The sequence below is a fragment of the Leptonychotes weddellii genome, chromosome 7 (assembly GCF_054177405.1).
Source record: "Leptonychotes weddellii isolate Sample4059 chromosome 7, ASM5417740v2, whole genome shotgun sequence".
Taxonomy (NCBI): Eukaryota; Metazoa; Chordata; class Mammalia; order Carnivora; family Phocidae; genus Leptonychotes; species Leptonychotes weddellii.
Genome location: NC_138375.1, coordinates 121,500,431 through 121,510,509, shown reverse-complemented (window position 1 = coordinate 121,510,509; position 10,079 = coordinate 121,500,431).

Below are 10,079 nucleotides of genomic sequence, written 5' to 3'. Positions count from 1 at the left end.
GGGACACAGCAACATGGAAGGCACAAATTACCAGCATGGGAACTGAAATGGAGATGTTCCTACAGGTATTACAGAGCCTTTAAAAAAACAAGAGGATAGTATGGATACATAATGTTCATGGATTAGTCTCAATGTTGTACAGATATCATTTGTCCCCAAATTGATCTAAAGACTCAATGCAATCAGAATCAAAATTCCAGAAAGAGGGGCACCTGGGTGGCTCAGTTAGTTAAGCCTCCGATTCTTGGTTTCGGCTCAGGTCATGATCTTGGGATCGTGGGATCCAGGCCCACGTTGAGCTGTGCTCAGTGTGGAGTCTGCTTGAGATTTTCTTTCTCCCTCTTCCTCTGCCCCTTCCCCCCAAAAATAAATAAATCTTTTTTTAAAAATTCCAGAAAGACATATTGTGGAAACTTAATAAGGTGTTTAAGACAGATATAGAAAAACAAGGGAACAAGAGCAGCAAAGACAATTTTAGAGAAGAAAACAACAATGTTGGAGGACTTAGAGTAGGAGATATAGGACATACAAAGACTATAAATTATAATAACTGGTGTGCCTGGCTGGCTCAATCAGTAGAGCACGTGACTTTTGATCTTGGGGTTCTGAGTTCGAGCCCCACGTTGGGCATAGAGTTTACTTAAGAAAAAAACAAAAAGCAAAAAAAATAGAAAAATTTTTAAATAAGTGGTAAAATTATAACAATTAAAATAGTGCATTATTGGCACAAAGACAACAGATCAACAAAACTGAGTCCAGAAACCAGTGCATACATATATGGTTATGAAAGTGCCATCACATTGCAATGTAGTTTAAACAAGTGTTTAGAATAAATGATGTTGGATCATTGGCTATCCATATGGAAAAATGTTACCGTTGATCCCTACCTTATACCATAATACCAAAAAGAAAAAAATCAGTTCCTGTTAGATCATAAATAATAATAAAGCTTCTAGAGGTTAATACAGAATATATTTAGAATCTCAGTGTAAAGAAAGATTTCTCACATAGGACATGGAAGGAACATAAAGAAAAACATTCACAAATTGAATTTCATTACAGTTAAGAAAATCTATACATCAAAAAATACCATTATAAGAGTGAAAGAGACAAGCCGCCAAGTAGAAAAAGATATTTGCAATATTCATTTCCAAGAACTCATGTCCAGAATATATAAGGAAAATTACAAATCCACCAGAAAACACAGGGAACCCAATTTTTAAAAATGGACAAAAATTCTTGTATGGTTATTTTGGGTTGTATGTATATAATGTGTTTGTGTGTGTGTGTGGTATATATATATATTGTCCAAATTGCCTAATAAGTATATGAAAAGATGTTTAACATAACTCATCATAAGGAAAATGAGATATCACTACATAATCACATTTTTTAAATGACAATACCAAGCGTTAGCAAAAATTTCAATCATCTGGAACACTAGCAATAGGAGGATACGCTAGTAAAACCGCTTACTGTCAGTATCTGCCAAAGCTAAACATATGAATCCCTATTATCTGACAATTTTACAACATAAAAGCATACATGATGCACAAAAGACACAGATAAGAATGTTCACAACAGCATATATGCGTTAAGTTCTCAAAGCCAAAACCAACCCAAACGTGCATCAACAATGGATAAATTGTTGGAACAATTTATAATAAATGGTGGAACAGTCTTTGAATAAAATGCTATGCAGCAGGGGTCAGCAAACTCTCCAGCCTGTGGATCGAATCCACCCCTGCCCATTGACAGCATCGTCTAAGGCTGCAGAGTCCAAGAGCTGCAACACACAGCATATGGCCTACAGAGCTGGAAATACTGCCTACCACAACCTTTACAGAAGACGTTTGCCAACCTCCGCTACACAGCAACGAAAAGCAATGAGCTACTACTTCTACAGCTACACACAACAAGACAAACCCGAGAGATCTCATACTGGCGGGGGAAAGCCAGACATGAAAGGATGCATGTTAGCATTTAGTTTATATGAAGTTCAAAAAAGTAAAAGTAATAGAAGTGACAGAAGCCGCAGTGCTGGTTACATTCTAGGAAACGTCATAACTTGGTTAGAGGGCAATGGAACAGCTGACCACTGTCTTTAAACGTGACCCTGTCGTTTATTTATTTATTTTAGATTTTATTTGTTTGTTTGTTTGTTTATTTAACAGAGAGAGAGAGAGCATGAGTAGGGGGAGCAGGAGAGGGAGAGGCAGGCTCCACACTAAGCAGGGACCCCGATGTGGGACTCTATCCCAGGACCCTGGGATCATGACCTGAGCCGAAGGCAGATGCTTAACTGACTGAGCCACTAAGGCACCCCTGGCCCTGTCATTTAAAAGTCAGGATGAAGCAAGCAGAACTGGAGAGAAGTACCCACACCCGGCTACAACTTCCCTGCCAAACCACAGAGGTCACTGACAAATCTCTTGGAGCGTCAGATCCCACGATGGCTTCCCAAGTTGGGAAGACAAAAGGAAGCAAAATCAATTATTCAATAGCTCCTGGGCAGTTAAGATAAAATCTTGTCTCAGATCTCCTCTGATCCCCATAGGTTTTAACTTCTTTTTATTTGAATAGTAGAAACACACACACACACATATACACACACATGCAACATGAACTATAATAATCTACACTAAATAGTGTTTCAGTATCAGCTAAAAGACTATATCCATCCCAAATCCACCTCCTTATTCAGATGCATGAATGAAATTGCCTGAAGCTCGTAAGAGTATTGATTTTGGAACAATAATTAAAATCTAATGGAGTTAATCAGTTTCACATAGAACTATAAGTTTCATCTAAAGACATGATAAATTGCTAAATAAGAATATTTGACTGCTCATCTACTCAATTTTTAAAAATTCAGATTTCATTTTCTGACAATGTTATTCATTTTAACTGAGAGAACTATTCAGACCATCTGAAGTGCTGGACGTTTTATTCTAAGAACGGGAGGGAAAAGAGAATCATTTGGTTCTTTATAGGGGTCAAATTATACATCAAATAAAGTATGAAGTTCCTTCACCAGATACATTTCATAAGTTAAATGGTTCTTTCAAGATTATGCTGACAATAGAGTCTTTAGTCTTTGTTATAATATAGTCTACGACCTCACTAATAAGGATAATAATGTATCATCAAAAAATGCTGTTAATTGAAAACTGCAAGTCTAATTAACCAGGGATGTGACCATGCATAATATATTATTAATAGAATAAAAAGATTGCATTACACCAACACTACACAGAGAAAAACTACAAGGACAGTCCACAGTTCAAAGACTCTTCACATCCATTTTGGCAAAAGTTACTGATGGTATTTTCCTTTCATTAAACGGTAGGCTTCATAGCAAAATGACTTAAAACCAGAAGAAGAAAGTCGAGCCAGATTTAAAAGATGGGTCACAGGGCAGCTGCTTGGGATCCAGTCTATAAAGGGTCCCCACACACGGCTGGATGACATCAGAAATATGGTGCCAATTAACTCATGTTTCCATGTGAAACTCTTTACATAACGGCTAAAATGTAAATGGGTCCCACTCCCAATGAATTAGTTCCCTCTAATGAAAAATATAAATACTCTGTCCTTGCACTCACTTCTTTCCATTGAGTATTTTGTGATATACACATGCACATTCACTACTCTGGGGGTCACGACTATGTCTGGAACCAAACCTGGAAAGAGCCAGCTGAGAGTTACCGGAAGTCAGCAGTTATAGGCAATTAAATTTCAACACTAAAAGAACATGTGGTACAAGACTGTCTCTAGAGAAAAATGGATTTATTTTATTAACTAAATTTTAAATTCTATGCCTCTTAGGATGTTCCCTTATAACAGGAAAGGCCTTTTTAAGGATCTAACAAGTCAACTGTGCTATGGGAAAATGGAACTCATTTTGCATTGAAAGAGAGAATCCAGATCAAGATGACTTATTGACAGCATGTTAAAATCTCCCCGTTACAGCAGCTAGTACTTAAAACTGTAGGTTAAAGAGCATGGATAAAGATACAGATATGTAAACACATTTATTTGTTGAAGAAAAGAAAGTAAAGCCTCCAAGGGTTAGAAATAGAGAGGAACTCACTGATCGATACGAAAGATTCCGGGATCGAAGGAATTTGGATGTGAGTTTGGGATACTGAGACTGGGACCTCAAAGGTCTCCCAGGATCGCTTTCAAATATACCTCATACAAGACAGGTGGCTCACGCCAGGCTCTCCTGCTGTTCAAGCTGGGAGCTGCTTGTCCAAAAATACTCTGCCCACCTGTACACAGATGTGGCTGGGGGAAAAGTAGAATCTCCCACAGGAAACAGAACCCAGGCCTACCCCATGTAGAGTACAGAGCCCAGGGTCACCCCAACCGCACAAAGCGAGAGCCCACACTAAACTCCATTCCAAAGGGCTGGGAGGGAGGGGTTTTAAGGACTTCCTAAAATCCAAGGTGTCTCTGTTGATTGAGCAAGAGCTAACTTTGATTCTTTTGAAATAGAGAATAATAATGAAATAAAAGAAAATAATAATAAACGAGGCAGAATTTCGGAATACAGGGAAACCAAAAGGCTAATCCAAAAGTACTTCAGGTGCCCTTTATTTTCTATCATCAATATTTAAGCAATAATCAGATATTACCATAGTATTGCATCACTTTAGCCCTCTGTGGGACGTATTTTGCTTTAGATAATAAAGCAGAAGTGGGGGCGCCTGGATGGCTCAGTCGTTAAGTGTCTGCCTTCGGCTCAGGTCACGATCCCAGGTCCTGGGATCGAGCCCCGCGTCGGGCTCCCTGCTCCCTGGGGACCCTGCTTCTCCCTCTCCCACTCCCCCTGCTTGTGTTCCCTCTCTCGCTGTGTCTCTCTCTGTCAAATAAATAAATAAAATCCATAAATAAATAAATCTTAAAAAAACAAAAGAGAGAAAAGCAGAAGTGGACCCCCGTATCTATCACTTTGCATTTACAGAGAATAGACAAAAGAGTTTTGCCACAACCAGGAGATGGCTCCAAATTGGGGTAGTGTTCTAATTCATTTTGTCTGACATGTCTTCATCTGAGCATGTTCAGTGAGCATGGCTCTCTCTGTTTCACAGTATGAAAACTAAATAGGAAGCTGGAACTATTTTTCCAGAGAGAGATTTCTTAATGGGAATTCTGAACTCACTACATGTTTCTTTTGCTGCAATATTTTAAAATTTTATTTCTGGTAAAGGTGCGTATAAATCTTAGTGTGATTAGCACCAATAAAAGAAACAACTACACCAATTGCTACATTCGTTTGCTTCCTACAAGGAAAACATATGGGAAGGGTTAGTAGGCTTCAGACCTTTAAATAAAAATTTGACTGAGGATCGACTGAAACAATCCACTTTTTGATGTATTGTTTTGATAAGTTCATTTTTTTATTTTGTTCAACAAATGAACAAGATTTGAAGCCAAAGATATATAGATACATAGATATAGATATATAAAATAAAAATAATAGTGGGTGATGTGCTGAAAAGAACTTTAAAATAAGTGTTCAAGATCTTTAAAGATGGGTAGTAAGGAGGGCACTTGTTGTAATGAGCACTGAATTCTACACCTGAAACTAATATTGCACTGTATGTGAACCAACATTTAAACAGAATTTAAACTAGAAATTAAATAAAAACTTGGGGGGTGGGGAATAAAGATCTTTAAGAATGTAAAAGTGGTATTATGGTTCATAAAATAGAAACAGGTGTAATGAAGCAAGAGGTACCTAGAAATGAACATTGTAATCACTGGAATCTAAACATTGGAAAAATAGACCATATCATGCATTGGGCACAGCCAAAGAGAAAAATTGCAAAAGTGGAAGACGGAATTGAGGAAATCTCTCAAAGCATACTATAAGGAGATAAGACACAGATACACAGAAGTAGATCTAGAAGTCCCAAATGCACTGAACAACGCCAGAGGGAGAGAATGGTGGAAAAGCAACATTCAAGGAGATAATTGCAGAGAATTATATAAAATTGAAGAAAGACATAAAACCTCAAGTTGAAAAGTCCACTGAGTGCTACACAAAATAAATTTATTTTAAAAAATCCATGCCTAGGCATATTGTTACTAAAACAAATAAACAAAAAGTTTAAGAAAGTAAAATTCTTAAAAGCTTCCAAAGGGAAAAGGCATTAACTGCCAAAACTGGCAGATTGGTGGTAGACATCTTGTAATAGCAACATCAGAAAAACATTTCAGGAATAGAAGTCAGTGGACAAATATTTTCAAAGGTGTACAGGAAAATAACTATGAACAAATTGTCATCTTAAAGTGATAGCAAAAATAACACTTCAGACTCAGAACTGAAAAAAAACTATCCACAGACCTTCATTGGACTGCTACTATTACCAAAAAGAAGAAACTTCTAGAAGCAGAACTGGGAAATAGGTACAGTCAGCAAAGACAAGGATAAAACGTACCAGCAAATTTAAATGTGTCAATTTTTCAAATAACAACAATATTATGTAATTTTTTTTAAGTGTTAGAACTTAAATTCTGTGCAATAATCATACAACACTGTCAACCAGTGGCCTGTGGAAGGCAGCTGAAGCTTTTCATTTTGTTCAGCAGTAGCTGGAGATATTTATTCATTTTAGAATTTGTCAGGAAAAAAAAGTACTATTATCAACTAATTCAAATTTAAAATAAAAATAGAGGGGCACCTGCGTGGCTCAGTCGATTAAGCATCTGCCTTCAGTTCAGGTCATGATCTCCAGGTCTTGGAATCGAGTCCCACATAGGGCTCCCTGTTCAGTGGGGAGCCTGCTTCTCCCTCTCCCTCTGCACCTCCCCCCCACCTGGACTTTCTCTCTCTCTCTCTCAAATAAATAAATAAAATCTTTAAAAAAATAAAATAAAAATAAAGAAAGTAAAGAGGGAAATGTCATACCGAAAAAGAAGAATTTTCCTCTATAGGATACAGAAGAAGAGAATTTTCAAACATATCTTGGGGACGCCTGGGTGGCTCAGTCGTTAAGCGTCTGCCTTCAGCTCAGGTCATGATCCCAGGGTCCTGGGATCGAGCCCCGCATCGGGCTCCCTGCTCAGCAAGAGCCTGCTTCTCCCTCTCCCACTCCCCCTGCTTGTGTTCCCTCTCTCACTGTCTCTCTGTCAAATAAATAAAATCTTTAAAAAAAAAAAACATATCTTGGATTATGCAAGTATTTTCTACATGTCCTGAGTATACTAGCCAGTTAAAAGTTAATTTCACGGTCATGATTCAAAGGTAGTTCTGAATAAAGTACAATATTATATTTATTCTACATACCAAACCTCTAATTTTTTTTAAAGATTTTATTTATTTATTTATTTATTTATTTATTTATTTATTTGAGAGAGAGCGAGAGCACGAGTGGGGGCAGGGAGCAGAGGGAGAAGCAGGCTCCCCGTTGAGCAAGGAGCCCAACATGGGGCTCTCAATCCCAGGACCCTCAGATCATGACCTGAGCTGAAGGCATATGCTTAACCAACTGAATTACCCAGGTACCCCTCAAATCTCTATTTTGAATATGTGGAAATATTTTAAACAATTTTTAATGAAATATAATTCGCCAATATTCATATTAAAGCATTTCTAGGTACCCTAGGCCGCAGGTGATTCCCTGTTGTTAATATGCTCAGCATCAGCATCACTGAAATATCTCTACTAAGACGAATGAAAAACACAAAAATTCTCCTTTTTCAGTTGTCAATTGAAATATTTTTCTTGTTCAGCATAATGAGGTGAGACTTATTTTTGGTAAAGCCCCTTGTAAAAAATATGCATAATGAGTTTCCTTTTAGAAAATACGTGTAATAGGGGCGCCTGGGTGGCTCAGTTGGTTAAGCGACTGCCTTCGGCTCAGGTCATGATCCTGGAGTCCCAGGATTGAGTCCCGCATCGGGCTCCCTGCTCAGCGGGGAGTCTGCTTCTCCCTCTCCCGCTCCCCCCTCTTGTGCTCTGTCTCTAAAATAAATAAATAAAATCTTTAAAAAAAAAAAAAAAAAGAAAAGAAAATACGTATAATAGATTTGTATACCAGGATACAGCCACAGAAAAGGGGGGAAAAATCTTACTTGATACAGTACAAAGTTCCTCAGTTAGCAATATCAACACTCAACTAACATTACTGTCCTACTGCTCAAAATGTAAAAAGCACTGTTTTTTTTTTTTTTAAGATTTTTAAAATTTATTTGACACAGAGAGACACAGCGAGAGAGGGAACACAAGCAGGAGGAGTGGGAGAGGGAGAAGCAGGCTTCCCGCGGAGCAGGGAGCCCAATTCAGGGCTCGATCCCAGGACCCCGGGATCATGACCTGAGCCGAAGGCAGACGCTTAACGACTGAGCCACCCAGGCACCCCAAAAAGCACTGTTTGATCTACCTTTCAACCAGTGTCCTCACATCTTAGCCTTCTTACTAAACTTACTTTCTTAGTAAATTTACTAAGCTTACTACAGGTTTTCATTTCAAGGCCAGAGCGCCTGACGATGAGCTGCCGAAATTGTAATTACTATTCCCACATACTCACGGTCATACATTAAGAAGAATTCAAAGCTCTTTCAAGTCATGAATATTGCCATTCTCTGTTGGGATGAATTTTTCCATTCTATAAAACAAAGATGTGAATGTAGGAGAAATAAAATGAATGTCTATTTCCCACATCATACACTGAGACAAAGAACAAAAGGAAGCTCAAGGCTTTTGCACATTAAGTGTCTTGTTATACTGGATACCATAATAGTACACAGAGATTTCAATGCCATATAGAATATTCTAAATAAAACTAAGTTAAAAAAAAAAAACATAGAAAAGCAAAGAACCTTTCCAACTTCTTGTATAAAGCAATGTTAACAGAACAGCTCAGCAAAGACAGTTTTCCACCTTGAAGAGAAAGGTTGTAATTCTAATTTTTACTTTTGAATAAGCTCTTGCTGCCTGTATTGAACGTGCTTCAGTCTAATTGAAAATGAAAACTCTCCAAGTTGGAGAAACACAGTGACATTCAGAGCCTCAGGCTTGACTCACAAGTAATATTTTTATGGTTGCAGAAAGTGGAAAAACAGATACTTTGGCTTGTAGTATTAAATTTAATTCATAAAGTTTAGTAGCAATACTTCTGAGGACAGAGAAAAGTCAGCTTTCAATATAGTTAGTCCAGAAAAAGAAAGATATATTGCTGGTGCAAAATTGCCTGCTCAAAATTTCAAAGTATAGGCTTTAGGGTTCTGAAACAGGGGGAGATATAAATAGTTTATTATACATCTCAGATTGCAAAAGTATCAAAAAGATTCCCTTGGGTTAATATAGCTACCTAAAATCAAAGAATAAAATAACAAAGAATGGAGTTCTTTAATTTTTGTCAGTTCTCTTGTCATTCATAATAAATTAATAGAATTCTGGTTTTTCTAGTTTCCTGCATAGATATTATGAGGACCATATGAAACAGCTTAGAAACTAGCTTATTTTTACAAAGAAATTATACATTTTTAAGAAAATCAAGGGAAGGAAAGTCTTGGTTTGTGAGTATATGCACAGAATAGAAACCACTTCCAAAGATCGAACCACATTCTTTCATTGTTATCTGCCTATAGATCATTGTGCCGACCCATTTGAGACTGTTATGCCCAATGAGTAAGTATAAAAATGAAGAAAATTTTTCCCAAAGAGTAAATGCACCATCTTGTTCATTTCAGGATTTTATCTATATGGTGGTGGGGGAGGGGCAGGGAATGCCAACAACTCCAAATATTCAAGTAATGACTTCAAAAGTGCTTTTCAGTTTACATTATAATGTACACCTGTAATAAAACAACAAAGCCCTTTAAAAATACATTAAGAGAGGAAAACAATTACATTTATAATTTAAATTAAATTCTGCAATTCTTCATTTCTAAGGGAGTATAATTTTTCCATCATCTACCTGATTCAAATCCTATTTCATCTTAAGAAAGAAAAAAAAAGACCCTGTTCCATCTTTTCAGAAGGCCAGCAAACATTTTACTTTATTAATGGTATCTAATTTTCAGTCAACAGAAATAGATCGTACCAGAACATTTTTCCCTCACTG